Raw genomic sequence first — 18101 nt, 5'->3', positions numbered from 1 at the left:
AAGGGCCCTAACTATTGGAGACCTGGACCTGGGGAAGCTGGTCTCATGGGCAGTGTATGAGTTTTCTGGGGCCGCCATAACAAAGTACCACAGACTGGGGGACTTCAACAACAGAAATTTATTTTCTCACACTTCTGGAGGCTGGAGACAAGTCTGAGACAAGGTGTTGGCAGGATTGGTTTCTTCTCCTTGGCTTGCAGACGGCTGTCTTCTCTCTGTGTCCTTACATGCTCTCCCTCTGTGTGTGTCTGTGTCCTCATCTCTTCTTATAAGGACACCAGTCATATTGGATTAGGGGCTGCCCTAATGACCTCATTTTAACTTAATTACCTGTTTAAAGACCCTGTCTCCAAATACAGTCACATTCTGAGGTCCTGGGGGTAACTGCAGAACTGCTTTGGCTAGAGCCAGACTGCCTGGGTTCAAATCCCAGCCCTGGAACTTGCCTGTCCTGTGGCCCTGGGCAAGTTAGTAACCCTCTCTGTGCCTTGGTTTCCCCTTATGCGCACCCATGTGTTTATCTTCTTCCTCCACCTCAGGTGCCTGAATCACTGCCCAGTCCCAGGCACCCCAGTGGGGGGGTGAGGGAAGCCTGATGGGCTCTGCCTTGGAGGTTAGGTCTTTAGACCCACCCTGACCTGCTGCTGGGCTCATCGCCCTAAAAATCATAGCTGTATTGATGCTCTCACCATCCTGCTGGAGAACTTTCTATGGCTCCCTATTACCTGTAGCAAAGTCCCAACTCTTTCCTCCACCCACCAGATCTTCCCTCTCCCTTCTGCCAGTCCCTCAAAATTCTCCTCATATTTTAGGGCCCAGATCAAATGTTGCCCCTTCCAGGAAGCCTTCCCAGACTACCTTGAAATCTCCTTTGGCCTCACACAGGATTTATCTACTGTCAATATCCAAAGTGCTTGTCATAGTTCACATAACCCTCACATCAGTCCTACAGTGTAGATTCTTTTTCTCAAACCCATTTTGCAGACAAGGAAACTGAGGCTAGCAAGATGAATTAGCTGACCCAGCATTAGAGGAGGAGCTGAAGTGGGGACCTGGTCCGCGGACCCCATGACTTGTTCTCCTACCCTCTACTCTCTCTCTGGCTGGTGAACCCTGCCTCTGAGCGTTTCCACGATGGGGGGCTGCCCTTCCTTGCCTGGGTGGTCTTGGAACTATGCCTCCCCCAGGATGCAGGAAGCTGGGCAGAGACCGGGAGAGGGAGAGACAGAGGGCGCCAGGGTGGAGGTAGGAGGGTGGCAGCCAGCGAGAGGGATGGGGGGAGATTGATCATCCCCAGAGCTGTGGGCCTCCGTGGCCACATGGCTGGTGGCTTTTGCGGAGACATGTCACGTTGCAGACTCAGCACTTGGCTTGCTTCCCCCCTGACTGCTGCTGCCCCAGCCTCTGCCAGAAAGAGAAAGGGCTTAGTGAGCCCCTGGTGCTGCCAGAAAACCCTAGCTGGGTCCTCTGTGGCCTCTGTTAGGCAGTAGCTTTCTCCCCAGAGGTGGGGAGGGCAGTGGTCTGTAGCCAGGAGGACTTGGGCTCAAGTTCTGGCTTTGCCACCCACTGGGTGACCTTGGAGTGCCCTTCAATCTCCCTGTGCCTCTGTGCTCACCTTTGTAACTCCCTTCTCTAGAGGGTCAGCGTGAACCCTGTAGGCTGGTGCAGGCATAGGAGGCACTCACCGAATGATAACCACAATAATAGCAATGACACAGACCACAGCTGTGGTTACAAACAGCATTGTTGAAGGAGGCACGGGCTTTGCAATCACACACGCCTGGGTTCAAATTCCAGTTTTTGGAATTTAAGAGCCTTAAGGGGACCGTGGGCAAGCTGTTCAATCTCCGGGGGCCTCAATGTTCTGATCTGGGCAATGGGTACCGTGGTGTTTTCTCCTTCGTGGAGGCTGTGAAGAGGAGTGGGGAGGCTCAGGAGGGTGAAATTTGTAATTCCCACAACTCAGCAAATCCCTGTTACATGGCAAAGAGGAATTAAGGTTGTCGATGGCATGAAGGTTGCTAGTCTTTCTTTAAGAGACTTTAAGAGAGATAGGGTCCAGGTGGGCCCAATGTAATCCTTAAGTATGGAAGAGGGAGGCAGGAAAGGGAGAAGCAGAGAGAGGCAGTGTGAGAAAGACTTGACCTGCCATTGCTGGCTGTAAAGGTGGAGCAAGGGGCCAGGAGGCAAGGAATGCAGGCAGCCTCCTGACGCTGGAAAAGGCAAGACATGGGTTCTTCCTTCTAGCAGGAACCAGCCCTGCCGACACCTTGATTTTAGCCCAGTGAGACCCACGTGGGACTTCTGACCTACAGAACTGTAAGATAATACATTTGTGTTCTTTCACTGTGTTTCATTAAGTTTGTGGTAACTGGTTAAATTACAGCAGCCAGAGAAAACTAATACAGGTGGTCACTGGCATTGGCAGAGGTAGAGGGTCAGGGGTATGTCCATTGTTCCCTGCCTCCTAACGTCCATCCTCCTGTCCTTCCTCACATAGATTGCTAGATTTTGGGAGAGGCGGAATGGCAATCTGTTAAAGACTCCATTTCCCAGACTCCCTCGCAGCTAGCTATCTAGGTGTGGCCATGTGACTGAGTCCTGGCCAATGAGACTTGGGGAGGGGCTTCTTGGAAGGCTCTGTATAGGAGACAGTCCACTGGAGAAAGCCTCCTTTGTCCTTCCACCCTTCTTCCTTCCTGTTGCTAGAACAAGGGTGTGATGGTTGGTGCTTTGGCAAGCATTTTGGACCATGAGGAGCGACATGGTAGATATCCTGAGGAAGACACAGGACTCTGTTCTTGAATAACTGAATCATCCTTGGATGAAGAAGTCATCCATTTATTTAACAAGCGTTTAATGAGCACCCTCTGTGTGCCATGGGGAACGTGTGAACAAAACAGGTAAAAATTCCTGTCCTTGGGGAGCTGACATTTGGAGGAAGAGGGAGCAGAAAATGGACAAATACATATTCTCAGGAAATGATTAGTACTAGGGAGAAAAATAAAGGAGGGTATTAAAAGCGAGCACAGGGATTGATCAGTGAAGGCTCTTGGAAGAGGTACCTTTTGAGTAAAGACCTTAATGATTCATCGTATAAGATGAAAAATGTTTCCTAATGTTGGACTAAGTTAAGTTGGCTTTTCCTGTTACTTGCAGCCAAAAGCATTGAAACCGCTGTTCCTTTTGTGAGTTCTCACCGTATCCACGGGGTGGGAAAGTCCTATGATGATCCTGTTTTACAGATTAGGAGATTGAGGCTGAGAGGGGGAGGTGACACACCCAAGATCACATGGTAAATAAGAGGGAGAGCCAGGATTTGAACCCTGAGGTGGGGTGGGTAGCTGGGAGCCGTGGAAGGTCTGAAGCTGGGATTAATGCATTGAGATCAGGTGGGAGTAGGAAGATGTATGAGCCTCCACACCTTTGCTTCTGCAGTCTCCCCTGCCTGGGATGCCTTCTCTTTCCAATCCCACCAGCAGCCACACCTCCTCCAGGAAGTCCCCCTGGCCCTCACTGTCCCCGTGGCCCCATCATGCCCCGCAGCTGAGAGCTTAGAGGGTTTGGGGACAATCTCAGGTCCCTTCCTCTTTCCCATCTGCTGTACGATCATGTTTATGCATCCCTCTGGAAAAAACTGATTACATTACAGCCTGACCTTCTCCCTGTCGGTGGGGCCATCACCATGTCAATCACACGGCTCAGAGGGGGAAAAATTATTTTATCTTTAATGATACTTAAAACTGCTCAACAGGGCTGTCACGGAGACTGGACGCAGGCAGCTGCTGGTCCCTAAGCTCTGGATCCTGCATCCCTCCTGCTCCTGCTTTGCTCTCTCCTCCCCTTACAGAGACTGCTAGAACCTGCTGATTTGCAAACTTAATTCCCACCCTCTGGGTCCACCCCATCTCCAAATGGGGTGCACGCCTCTCTCTGTCACTGTCTTTGTCTCTCTGCCTTGACTCTTTCTGACTATCTGTCTCTGGCTCCCTCTATTGCTATCTCTCTGTCTCTCTGTCTCTTTCTGTCTTTATTAGTACATGGGGAGACCCAAGTTACCCCTCCTGTGTATTGGGTGTTCATCCAGTGTGGTCACCCACAAATCACTTTCTCCTTCCCAGCACCCTATGATGGAGACCCCATGATCACGCCCATTTTCCTGGGCTGGAGACTGACGCCCAGAGAGACCAAGCTCTTTTCAAGGTCACATAGCAATAACAAGGCAGACCTGCTACCAGGATAATCTATCACTGCATAGAAAGAAAATCTGTTGTCCCTTCCCTCCGAAAGCAATGTGGGATTTTGGAAGCTTTGCAAGGCTCAGACCTCAGGGTTGGGTTTGAATCTTAAGTCAGCCACCACGTGATCTCGGGCAGACACTGAATATCCTCTTGCCTCAATCTCCTCATCAGGTGAATGGGCCCCTCTCTGGGGGGATATTGTTTTCCTTTCTTTAAATTGAAGTGGAGTTGATTTACAAGGTTGTGTTAGTTTCTGGTGTACAAAAAAGTGATTTATTTTTATATATATATATTCTTTTTCATATTCTTTTCCATTATTGTTTAGTACAGGATATTGAATATAGTTTGCTGTGCTATACAGTAGGACCTTGTTGTTTATCTACTTTATATACAGTAGTGTGTATATGTTAATCCCATACTCCTAATTTATCCCTCCCCCACCCTTTCCCCTTTGGTAACCATAAGTTTGTTTTCTATGTCTATATGAGTCTATTTCTGTTTGGTAAATAAGTTCATTTATATCATTTTTTTAGATTCCACATGGAAGTGATATCATATGGTATTTGTCTTTCTCTGGCTTACTTCACTTAGTATGATAATCTCTAGGTCCATCCATGTTGCTGCAAATGGCATTATTTCATTCTGTTTTATGGCTGAGTAACATTCCATTGTATATATGTACCCCATCTTCTTTATCCATCTGTCGGTGGACATTTAGGTTGCTTCCATGTCTTGGCTGTTGTGAATAGTGCTGCTGTGAACACTGGGGTGCACGTATCTTTTCGACCTTGTGGGGATCTTCAGAGTTGGGGTCTTGAATGTCACCATAGGTTTGTCAGATAAAATACAAAACTCCCAGTTAAACTGGAATTGCAGATGAACCACGAATACTTCTCTAGTATAAGTATATCCCAACTCTGGCATGGGATATACTTATGCTAAAATTCACTTGCTGTTGGTCTGAAACTCAGATTTCATTGGGCCTCTTGTCTTTTTACTGGCCAAATGTGGCAGTCTTAGCATAGGACTCTGGAGGAAGAGAAGGTTCTGGACATTGTGGGGCAGATTCATTTACATACACAGTGCCAGGCTCTCATGGCCACTATATATACTACTAAGGAAGTCTCCAAACACAGAACACGCTGAGAGATTTGTGGGCAATATGGCACACGTCCCTCTGCTGGAGCCAGGGCCTGCCTCGGTCATTTGGAAATGGTGGCGTCCATCGGGGCTTGACTATCTCAGGCAAAGCTGAGCAGAAGCCCCAAACTTCACGAGGTGACAGAGAATGCAGTCAGACTCAGGCCACCATCTCCCCGTTCCGTCCTCCTACCGGACCTGCCAGCCACCCTATCATGGCCCATCCCCAAGGCCGGTGGCCACTCAAGGTGTCAATATCTCCCATTCTAAATTTCACCCCAGAAATCAATTAGGGCCCTGGACAAGTTGATTATAAATCAGCTATATTCATAATTGTTATGTCTTTAATAAATCAAAGCTGCACAAGTCGCCAGCAAAATGGAGCTGTTCTCCGGGGTCATCAATTCCCCGAGGGAGCACAGGCCCGTGTTCACATTCTCTCATCCTCCACCCAATCTGGAGAGGCTGCTGGCCGGCCAGGGAGTTCCTGGATCCAGGCCGGGCTGTTCCATTACGGAATTGCTTAAGCAGCGTTTTAAATAACAAAAAGGGATATCATGTAATATTTTTGCCACCTGGAGATCAATACGCTGTCCTTCAGATGGCATGACGGATCGTCTTGGCGAGCTTCTCCGAGTTAATCCAATTTCCCTGGGTCTGGATGGGACTGGGCAGGCTGGGCAAGGCCTCCCGCCTGCCAGGCAGAGCCCAGCCTGGAATGTGTGGTCTCCCACCCCGCCTGTAAGCGCTGCGGGAACATATATAGAGCAGTGGGGGAGGCGGGCAAGGAGCCAGTTCTGCAAGGCAGTGGTTCCAACCAGAGATGATTCTGCCCACCCAGGGGACACTGGGCAGCGTCTGGGGACATTGGTGGCGGTCACACTAGGGGCTGCTCCTGGCATTGAGTGGGTGGGGACCAGGGAGGCTGGGCCACACCACACAGTGTGCAGGATGGCCCCCTACAGAGAATGACCAGGACCCGCCTTCTTCCCCATCTTCACTTCTGAGATCTGTGTCCTTGTTATTCCAAAGCTCGGAGGGACCAGGCCTGCTGTGGCAGCAGAGAGACCCGGGGTTCAAGTTCTGGGTCTGTGGCTGACGGTGTAATAGTCCAGGGAAAAGTCGCTCTGTTTAGTTTCTTCTACCATCACATGGGCCTCTGGGTCCCTCACCTGCCTCCCCGCAGGGCTGTACAGATCCTGGAGCCAGTGATTCGATCCAGCCAGCATATATTGAGCACTTACTGTATACCAAGCACCGTTGTAGGTATTGGGGATCCAGCCACCCAGATGGAGAAAACACCTGCCCCCAGGTGATTTAAATTCTAGTTGGGGGAAAAAAAAATTCTAGTTGGGGAAGAGGAAGAGTTAGTTGGTGAGTTAATAAATAAAGAAGGCAGTTTCAGAGGTTGGTTTCTCCAGAAAAACAGAACCAATAGGCTGTATATACATCTAGAAAGAGATTTACTATAAGGATTTGGCTCACGTGATTCTGGAAAGTCAAATAAAGTCTGGAAAGTCTAGAAGTCACATAATTGGCTGTCCATAATGTGGAGACCCAGTCCGAGGGCAGGAGAAGATGGATGTCCGGCTCATGCAGTCAGGCAGAGAGAGTGGATTCTCACTTCTTCCACCTTTTTGTCCTATTCAGGCTCGCCACGGATTGGATGAGGTCCACCCACACACACTGGGGAGGACCATCGGCTGTACGCAGTCTACCGATTCAAATGCTTCTCTCTTCCGAAAACATCCTCACGCACACACCCAGAAATAACGTTTAACCAAAGATCTGGGCACCGCCCCCACCCCACCCCCACCCCGCCCCAGTCAAACTGACACCTAAAATTAACCATAGGGGGCTTCAGTGAGGAGGTGACATTGGAGTAGGCGCCCTCTGGTGGCTGCTGCAGGAAGGACAGGCTGTGGGGGGCGAGGGTGGGAGCCCAGGAACCAGGGAGGAGGCAACTACCCTGGTCCAGGCAGCTGATGATGGGGTGAACCAGGTGGAGGCAGAGGAGGAGAGAGGTTCTAGATGGGTTTTGAAGGCAGAGGGGACAGGATTTACTGAAAGACTAGATGTTAGACCAAAAAAAAAAAAGAAGACCTTAAGGATATAAGGTGAGACCACATATGGAAGCCAGGAGGGCTGTGGCAGTGCCCCTCTCAGGCCCTCAGCCTTACAGTTTCTAAAATCAGGCTGATATAACCTGTCTCACAAATTTGTTTTATTCTTTCCCATTATGGTTTATCCCAGGGTATTGAATATAGTTCCCTGTGCTATATAGTAGGACCTTGTTGTTTATCCTTTCAATATATAATAGTTTGCATCTGCTAACCCCAAACTCCTAATCCTTCCCTCCCCCACCGCCCCTCCTCCTTGGCAAACACAAGTCTGTTCTCTATGTCTGTGAGTCTGTTTGTGTTTTGTAGGTAAGTTGATTTGTGTCATATTTTAGATTCCACATATAAACGATATGATATGGTATTTGTCTTTCTCTTTCTGACTTACTTCGCTTAGTATGATAATCTCTAGGTCCATCTATTTTGCTGCAAATGGCATTATTTCATTCTTTTTTATGGCTGAGTAGTATTCCATTGTATATGTATACATCTTATTCATTCATCTGTTGATGGACATTTAGATTGCTTCTGTGTCTTCGCTATTGTAAACAGTGCTGCTATGAACATAGGGGTACATGTATCTTTTAGAATTAGAGTTTTATCTGGGTATATGCCCAGGAGTGGGATTGCTGGATCATATGGCAACTCTATTTTTAGTTTTTTAAGGAACCTCCATACTGTCCTCCATAGTGACTGTGCCAGTTTACATTCCCACCAACAGTGTAGGTGGGTTCCCTTTTCTCCACACCTTCTCCAGCATTTATTATTTGTAGACTCTTTTTTTTAAAATAAATTTATTTAATTATTTATTTATTTATTTATTTATTTATGGCTACATTGGGTCTTCGTTGCTGCACGCAGGCTTTCTCCAGTTGTGGCGAGCGAGGGCCACTCCTTGTTGCGGTGCGCGGGCTTCTCATTGCGGTGGCTTCTCTTGTGGAGCACGGGCTCTAGGCACGTGGGCTTCAGCAGCCATGGCACACATGCTCAGTAGTTGTGGTGCGCGGGCCCAGTTGCTCCGCGGCATGTGGGATCCTCCCGGACCAGGGATCGAACCCGTGTCCCCTGCACTGGCAGGTGGATTCTTAACCACTGCGCCACTGGGAAGTCCCTATTTGTAGACTTTTTAACGATGGCCATTCTGACCGGTGTGAGGTGGTACCTCACTGTAGTTTTGATTTGCATTTCTCTAGTAATTAGTGATGTTGAGCATCTCTTCACGTGCCTCTTGGCCATCTGTATGTCTTCTTTGGAGGAATGTCTATTTAGGTCTTCTGCCCATTTTTTGATTGGGTTTTTTTTTTGTTATTGAGTTGTATGTGCTATTTGTATATTTTGGAAATTAATCCCTTGTTGGTCACATCATTTGCAAATATTTTCTCCCAATCTGTAGGTTGTCTTTTCATTTTGTTTACAGTTTCCTTTGCTGTGTCTTACACATTTAGAATCAACAGCCATGAAGGGCCCTGCTCCATGAGCCCATGCCCTCGTAAATCTCAATGCTGAGGTCACCCTGACTTCTGTGTTTTTGTTTTTGTTTTTTTCTTTTTCTCGTTTTCTTTTTTTGGCCGCACCGCACGTGGGATCTTAGTTCCCCAGGATCGAACCCGCCCCCCCCCCTGCAGTGGAAGCACCAAGTCCTAACCACTGGACCGTCTGGGAAGTCCCTCCCTCACTTCTAGAGGATCACATACACAGTTTCAAATTTCACAGTTTCATCCCACTGCAAACCAGGGCAGGGATGCATGTGTAGTTGGACGATAGAAGTGTCTGTGTGTGAGTGTGTGAGAGAGAAAGAGAGAGAGACCTCTACTGGTGAAAGGTGACATTGCAACCTTGCTCTATTAGACACCATGCCAAGATAAAGCCAAGAGGAGAAAAAGGTGAAATCTGGAAGTTCCTTACATAAGGAATAGACCAATTTGATTTTCTGGGCTCTGGGCATCTGTGGGGAGGGTTGGAGTTGGGAGAATCCTAAGTAACAGGCAGTCAGGAAGAGAAGTGAAAGGCAGAAGCCTGGTGCATTTGTTTCCTGGGACAGTTGTAGCAAAGTATCATGAAAAAGCAGAAATTTATTCTCTCACAGCTCTAGAGGCTAGAAGTCCAGAATCTAGGTGTCGGCAGGGCCATGCTCCCTCTGAAGCTTCTAGAGGAGGATCCTTTCTTGCTTCTTCCAGCTTCTGGTGGCCCCAGGCATTCCTTGGCTTGGGCTGGCAAATCTCCCCATCTCTATCTGTCTTCACATGGCCACCTTCCCCCGGGTCTGTGTCCTCACATGGTGCTGTCCACTCTGTGTGTGGGTCTGGGTCTAAATTTCCCTCTTCTTATAAGGACACTAGTCATATTTGGATTTGACCACTCTAATGACCTCATCTTTTTTTTTTTTTTGGATTTTGACTTTAAGGTGTTTTTGCCATATAGATTTTTTTAGAATTATACAGTGAAACATCAGTATTTTTTTTTATGGTTTCCAGATTTTACCTCATATTTAGTAAGGCTTTCCTCAATCCCAAATAAAGTGAACAATTTTCCATTCTTATTTTTTGTTGCTTGTTTGTTTGTGTCCTGTCTCTTCTTTTTTAAATTATTTTTTTATTTTTATTTTTTTAAGTTTTAAAAAAAATTTTTATCAGAATATAGTTGCTTTACAATATTGTGTTAGTTTATACTGTACAGAAAAGTGAATCAGCTATATGTATACATATATCTGGATTTCCTTCTCATTTAGGCCACCACAGAGCATTGAGTAGAGTTCCCTGTGCTATGCAGCAGGTTCTCATTAGTTATGTATTTTATACATAGTATCAACAGTGTATGTATGTCAATCCCAATCTCTCACTTCATCCCACCCCCACCGCTTTTCCCCTTGGTATACATCCATTTGTTCTCTACATCTGTCTCTATTTCTGCTTTGTAAATAAGATCGTCTATACCAATTTTTTCAGATTCCACATATATGTGTTAATATATGATATTTGTTTTTCTCTTGCTGACTTACTTCACTCTGTATGACAGTCTCTAGGTCCATCCATGTCTCTACAAATGACCCAATTTTGTTCCTTTTTATGACTGAGTAATATTCCATTGTATATGTGTACCATATCTTCTTTATCCATTCCTCTGTTGATGGACATTTAGGTTGCTTCCATGTCCTGGCTATTGTAAATACTGCTGCAATGAACATTGGAGTACATGTCTCTCTTTTTTTTTTCATACATTTATTTATTTTATTTATTTATTTTTGGCTGCGTTGGGTCTTCATTCCTGTGCATGGGCTCTCTCTAGCTGCGGTGAGCGGGGGCTACTCTTCATTGTGGTGTGTGGGCTTCTCATTGCGGTGGCTTCTCTTGTTGTGGAACACGGGCTCTAGGCGCATGGGCTTCAGTAGTTGTGGCTCACTGGCTCAGTAATTGTGGCTCATGGGCTCTAGAGCGCAGGCTCAGTAGCTGTGGTGCATGGGCTTCATTGCTCTGCGGCATGTGGGATCTTCCTGGACCAGGGCTCAAACCCGTGTGCCCTGCGTTGGCAGACAGATTCTTAACCACTGTGCCACCAGGGAAGCCCACATGTCTCGTTTTGAATTATGGTTTTCTCTGGGTTTATGCCCTGTAGTGGGATTGCTGGGTCTCTGATGACCTCATCTTAATGCAGTTCTATTTGCAAAGACCCTACTTCCAAATAGGTCACATTCCCAGGTACCAGGTGTTAGGATCCCAAGGTATCTTCTGTGGGACACACAGTTCTGCACATAACACTTGGCTTTGGGACTTACCACCTCCATGGGCAATGTACTTTGACCTCTCTGAGCCTCAGTTTCCTCATCTGTAAAAAGAGATTGATAACGTCCATGAGGCTTCAGTGACACCACATGGGCAAAGCAGATAGGATGAAACCTGGCAGAGTATATTCTGAGCACGTGGAGCTTCTGCTGGTGTAGACACTCCCTTTTATCTCTGCTTGCATTCACTGGGCTCTTTTGTGCCTTGGTGGAGGAGGGTGGAGTTTGGTGAGGGTAGGGGCAGAAAGTGGAAAGATGGAGAGATATAGGGTCCCAGCAGGACATAGCTGGCCGGCCCACATTTGGGTAATTTGTAGTAAGTTGAATAAAGGTACTATTTTTGGAGGTGTGGTGAGGTTTAGGGATATTCCTAAGGGATGGCGCAGCACTTAGGCTAGCGACAGTGGGGAGCCCCTACCACCCCCAGATCTGAGGGAGAAAGGGGAGGACCCTGGAGAGAGCTGTATGGGAAGGGCCACCTACCCAGCCTTGAGCCTTTGGGAAAGGGACACAGCAACCCTGCAGAGAGAAAGCCAGGGAAATATATACCCGGCCCTCTGTTATCCTACCTAACAGAACCCCCAGTTTGCTTGGCCATAGGCTTCATGCCTCCAGGGAAGCCGACCCAAACTTCAGTCCCAGGAAGGAAGTGTGATTTGTCTAAGCATGATCCTGCGTTTTTAATTCATTCACTGGATATTTACTGAGTACCTGTTATGTGCCAGGCACTATTCTGAGCACTTAGGATACAATACAGAGCCAAACAGTCAAATATCTCTGTCATCATGAGCTGACTGTCCAGTGGGGGGGGGGAGAAAGAGACGTAAAACAATGAGCATGATAAATTAATATTGGGCATAGATGATAAGTATGACAAAAACAAGTAGAGCAGGGTAGCTTCAAATGCAGCCTAGTTCATGAATCTGCTCTCTCTCCCTCTTTCTCCCTCTCTCTCTCCCTTACTGCTCCCCGCCCCAACCCTGCCTGTCACTGTCAACAGCCTCCATTCAACCCTAACGGAACCAGATTTAGGATGGATGTGGCAGAGGAAAGAGAGAATAAACCTGTATTCTGGCTGACCTGTTGAAATGTTGGATCAAACCCTCCCTGAAGTCCACACTACTTCTGCATTAAATCCAAGCCTGGCCCCACTTTACCTTGTAGGCTACTGAGGCTGGAGGAAATTCAGGAAACCCACAAACTCTGTGGGAAGAAAGATGGTGAGCTGGTGGAACAGACTTCTCTCTGGTACTGCCTCTGATTTGCTGTGTGACATTAGGCAAGTGTCTTGTGATCTCTGAGCCTAGTTTTCCTCAACGATAAAATGAGATGAGACTGTCTCTTTGCGAGGGTTGTTGAGAGATGGATGAGAAAGCATATGTGGGGAGCCTGGTAAAGGATTTAGCACGCAGTAGGTGCTCAATAAATGGATGTGTCGTGGTTACTAGGGCTGTTTGCCGGATTCCAGTTCTCCTCCGGCCAGAGACATGATACAGTTGCACTTCCCTGCTGTTACAGATTGGATTCTGTCCCCTCAAATTCATGTGTTGAAGTCCTAACCCCCAGTACCACAGCAGGTGATTTTATTTGGAAATAAGGTCACTACAGATGTAATTAATTAAGATGAGGTCATCCCGGAGTAGGGTGGGTCCTTAATTCCCTATAAATTATGTCCTTATAAAAAGGGTACATTCAGATACAGAGACACACTCACACAGGGAAAATACCACGTGAAGATGGGGGCTATGCAGCCAAAAGCCAAGAAACCACCAAAAGCCAGGAGGGAGGCCCGGAACAGATCTTTCCCTAGAGCCTTCAGAGGGAGCATGGCCCTGCCAGCACCTTGATCTCAAACTTCTGGCCTCCAGAACTGTGAGATAATAAATTTCTGTTGTTTGTGTCACTTTGTTGGTGGTACTTCATTATGGCAGCCCTAGCAACCGAATACACATGACTTTTGAAGTGAGCCGTGGCTCCATGGGTTGCTATGGCCAAGAAAACATGAACAGAATTGATGTACATCACTTCCAGGTGGAATCCTTTTAAAAGCAAATGTGCAATTCCCTGCCCTCTCCCCCTCCTTGGAGACCACCTTGTTCCACCCATCTGCCTTGATGCCTGCATACAGTAAACTCACAGGTTCCCTGCTAACCTGTGTTGGGCATACAGTGTGAGTGATAAATAAGCCTTAGCTGTCTTTTTTTTTTTAACATTAAAAAAAATCATTTATTTATTTATTTATTTGGCTGTGCCAGGTCTTAGTCGAGGCATGCGGGTTCTTTTTATTTGCATCATGCAGGCTCTTACTTGCGGCATGCGGGCTCCTACTTGCAGCATGCAGGATCTAGTTCCCTGACCAGGGATCAAACCTGGGCCCCCTGCATTGGGAGCATGGAGTCTTAGCCACTGGACCACCAGGGAAGCCCCAAGCTTTCATTGTCTTAAGGCCAGTACGATTTTGGGATTTGCTCCAGTTGCTATGGTTGTGTAGATTCCTTGAAAATTTAGTGGCTCAAAAATAACGATTTGTTACCGCTCATGGTTTTGTGGGGTCAGGAATTTGGGAACAGCTTAGCCAGGCAATTCCGGTTCAGAATCTCTCACAAGGTTGCGGTCTAGCTGTCGGCGGGGGCTGCATCATCTGAAAGCTCGACTGGGGCTGGAGGAGCCACTACCAAGCTGGCCCCCTCTTGGGGCTGTTGGTGGGAGGCCTCAGTTCCCCTCCACAGCACTGCTTGAGCCTCCTCACAACATTGCAGCTGGCTTCTCCCATAGTGAGTGATCCCAGAGAGAGCAAAGTGGAAGTTGGAGAGTCTTTTATGACTTGGCCCTCAGAACTTCTATTGACCACCTGGGTCAGCCCTGACTCAGGGTGTGAGAAACTCCACAAGGGCACGAGTACCAGGAGGCGAGGCTCAGGGGGCCATCTTGGAGGCTGGCACCATAAGGTTGCTGTAACCGCACAACAAGCCCATCCTACCTGATATAAGACACCATAGCACTGCCTGGCTGGGAGACCCTAGGAGAGTTGCTTTTCTTTCTGAACCTGAGTTTTCCACAGGTTCAGAAAGAGGGAGTTTCTTTTGTCAGCTATGTGGAAAGGGGGACTTCCTAGGGGGTAAACTGAGTCCATTGACTCTCTTACAAACCTGGAGATGCATTCATGGGTGAAAAGACCTCCTTCTACCCACCTTCTTGTTGCCTGAATTGAAGATTTGAACCTAGAAATCTTGGCCAGGAGATCCAGAGGAGCTGTAGCATGGGAGCTAAGGTTGTAGAGTCTGGAATGAGATTCACAGCTACCAAATTTTGGTTCTACCACCTACCAGCTGTGTGACCTTTGGCAAGATGCTGGATCTCTCTGGGCCTCAATTTTCTTACCTGTAAAATGGAGCTAACACTAACACCTACTTCATACAGGAGATGAGGATTAAAACCTTACCTCAGGGACTTCCCTGGTGGTCCAGTGGTTAAGACTTCGCCTTCCAATGCAGGGGGTGCGAGTTTGATCTTTGGTCGGGGAGCTAAGATCCCGCATGCCTCGTGGCCAAAAAATGAAAACATAAAACAGAAGCAATATTGTAACAAATTCAATAAAGACTTTAAAAATGGTCCACATCAAAATATCCTTAAAAAAAAAAAACAAAAAAAAAAACACCTCACCTCATCACAGACCAAAGGACCTAGCATGGTCCTTACCCATAGGAAGCATGTACTAATGTTGGCTGTTATTACCATGACTAAAATAGCCACTGAGAGGACTAATCCCTGCTGAGCACCTCCTATGGGGGCCCCAGACTCAATGAACCTCAGAGCTGAAAGAGATTCTAAGGATCCTTGAATTCAAGCCTCTCATATCCCAGGTGGGGAACTGAGGCCTTGAGAAGGGCAGATAATTCTTGGCTTGGGTAGCAGCCGACTTCCTGACCTTCATTTCCAGGGACTGCACTGCTGTGCTGCCTGTGGGCATGACATTTGGGCTGTGGAATGGGTGGGGGGTTGGTTAGGAGGGGTGAAACAGGCCAGCCAGGTGTGAGCGAAAACCTGGGGGTGGAAGAGCTTGAGGAATTTGGGGAAGAGATTGGGACTAGATGTTAGAAGACAGAGTACACTTCAATTCTTGATGATGAGTTCAAATGCTGGATCAAACCATTCCTGAAGCCCACCCTACTTCTGAATAAAATGCAAACCAAGCCCCACTTTGCCTCTTGAGCCACAGAGGCTGGAGGATATTCAGGGAACCCACAAACTTGGTGGGAAGAAATAGGGAGAGCTAGCAGAGTGGGCTTCTCCCCTGGTGCTGCCAAGACTTGTTATTTATCAGGTTGGACCATCTGGACTGAAATTTTGGCAGCTGGGAGCCATCAAAGGTGGTGGAGCAGAGAAGCGACTCCTTTAAAACTCCCAGTGGTTGCACTCTTCTTTCCCTGGCTGGCTTGGAGAAGGCCTTGGGCTGGAGCCGGCCGGCTGGGACCCCCCAATCCTCCTGTGTCCCCCTGCCCAGACCTGCTGCTGGGCTATCATCACTGCAGGAGAGCCTGGGAACCGGAGACGAGAATGACCCATGATTGTCGCAGAGGCCTCTGCTCTAATTTCCCCCAAATAGGTTTTGAGCAGCTAATGCAGCCCCCACTGGGCAGAAGATGGAGCGCCCGGCAGGGCCTCCAAGAGTAGAGAGGTTTGAAGCCCATCCACTGCCAGGACCTTAACCCTCACCTGCTCACTCGCTGCCCTGGGCCCCAGGAAACTTCCAGTCCTGGGGGCTCTGAGGGGTGAGGGTGCGTCAGGAGCCCTGCTCTACGGATCCGGCCAAACCGGTGTGGGGCGGCCAGGCCCTGCAGTGGGACATTAGGGTTGGGTTTAGGATTTAGTGTCAGGACTGGGAAGAGTCCAGCCTCTTCCAAGGATGGATGTGGAAATTGCGGCTCAGAGTGGGGTAGAATCTAGCATCCCAGCCTGGATTGGGGCTCAGCCTGGTTTAGACTAATCTTTTTTTTTTTTGGCTGCGTTGGGACTTCTGTTGCTGCGCGCGGGCTTTCTCTAGTTGTGGCGAGCGGGGGCTACTCTTCCTTGCGATGCACAGGCTTCTCATTGCAGTGGCTTCTCTTGTTGAGGAGCACGGGCTCTAGGTGCGTGGCCTTCAGTAGTTGCAGCACGCGGGCTCAATAGTTGTGGTGTACGGGCTTCAGTAGTTGTGGCACGCAGGCTCAGTAGTTGTGGCACACAGGCTTAGTTGCTCCGTGGCATGTGGGATCTTCCCAGACCAGGGCTCAAACCCGTGTCCCCTGCATTGGCAGGCGGATTCTTAACCACTGTGCCACCAGGGAAGTCCTAGACTAACCTTAAAGGGGGCACCAAGCCAGTGTTTGTTGAATGAATAAAGGAATCCCCAGGGACATCTACAAGGCCAGCAGGGGTGGAATCCAGACACGGTGACAATCACCGTAGTTCTCCTTGCATATTTAGTGGATGTGGTCATGACCTTTCTCCCCCTAGGTGTCCAGAAACTCAGTGGGGGCACCACGGATATGTGGTTTCTCTCCCAGACCCCCCACCCCAGTCCCGGCAGGTGGGAGATGGTGGAGACAGCTGTGGGTGTTGGGAGGGAAGACTGGGTAGCTCTGGCCGGAGCTTTCGATGTGTGGAGCAGAAGCCAGGACAAGGGTGGGACAGCTTGGGCGTGCAGCCAGGAGATGCTTGGAAGATGGGGGGGGGGAGCCATCCTTGGGCTCAGGGTAGGGGTTTGGTCAAGAAGGGGGTGCCAGGGTCTGGCCGGGGCCAGGTAGGAGGTGAGGATAATTTGGTCTTCCCAGAGTGCCTCAGAGGTCTTCTTTTCAGATTCTTTCCATATGGGGTTGTGGGTGGGACAGTAACAAATGCTCAGGAGGGATGAAATATTCCTCCAACACATCAGGCCCGGTCCTGCCTCAGGGCCTTTGCATATACTGTGCCCTCTGCCCAGATATCCACATGGCTGGCTCCATCTCAACTTTCAACTCTCTTGGCTCAAATATCACCTCCTCCCAGAGGTCCTCCCTGATTTCCCTGGCTTAAATAGCACCCCTGGGTTTCTCGACCCCACCATTCTATTTATTTTGGCTCTGACCTTGTCAGAGTCTGAAATTTTCTTGTTTGTTTATTTGCCAATGCATTTCTTATCTGTCTCTCTCACTGAACTGTGCAAGGGCTGGGAGTGGGACTGTCTTGGTCACCCTGTCACCATGCCTAGAATACTACCTGGTACGTAGTGTGTGCTCAGTTCATACCTGTCAGTGGATGGGCAAGTCCCGCCTCTGGTGTGCCTTGAATTATTAATTCAAAATAAATCATGTCATGACCTCGTGAAGAGCGTAATTACATGCACCGGATTGTGTGTGGCGTGCAGCAGAAGCGTCTACTCACAATTAACATTCTCTGTTAAAATAAACCAGTGCTTTGAGTATTTCTTTAGTTTTTGCTTTCTTCTGGGGCCTTGGCAGCTAGAAGTGGCCTGGGTCTCATTTGCCTCTGAGACGCCTTGAGTGTTGGGCCTCAGAGAACCTCATGGGATTGGATGATTGGCAGGGGAGTTACCCGAAGGGCCCGACCACGTGCCAGAAGCACTGTTGGGTGCCAGGCACGTAATGGCGAAAATGACAGACCCACTTGTTCCTGTAACAGACAGGTTGAGGGTTCTGACTGGGTGCTGGGGACACAGCGGGACTAAGATGGACCCAGCCCACCTTTACAGGGCTCACTGTGACCAGGCAGTGACCGCAAAGCACGTTCCCAGCTGTTAAGGGGGAGGCACGGGCATTGTGGGAACCCAGAAGGGCTTCCAGG

At 48.5% G+C, this 18101-nt stretch overlaps 1 protein-coding gene across 1 annotated transcript in view; it reads left to right on the top strand.

Annotated features, from left to right (window-relative positions):
* The window catches only part of SAFB2 (scaffold attachment factor B2), a 91268-nt gene extending 78086 nt beyond the window's left edge, over positions 1 to 13182 (top strand). Inside the window, exon 21 of the transcript XR_014262222.1 lies at positions 12280 to 13182. The gene's annotated coding sequence lies outside the window, so the exon portion shown is untranslated. The remainder of the gene's footprint in view (positions 1 to 12279) is intronic.
* The last annotated feature ends 4919 nt before the right edge of the window (positions 13183 to 18101 follow it).

Source organism: Balaenoptera physalus, assembly GCF_965194825.1.
Source record: "Balaenoptera physalus genome assembly, chromosome: 3".
In the NCBI taxonomy this organism is placed as follows: Eukaryota; Metazoa; Chordata; class Mammalia; order Artiodactyla; family Balaenopteridae; genus Balaenoptera; species Balaenoptera physalus.
This window is presented reverse-complemented; position numbering and strand designations above follow the sequence as displayed.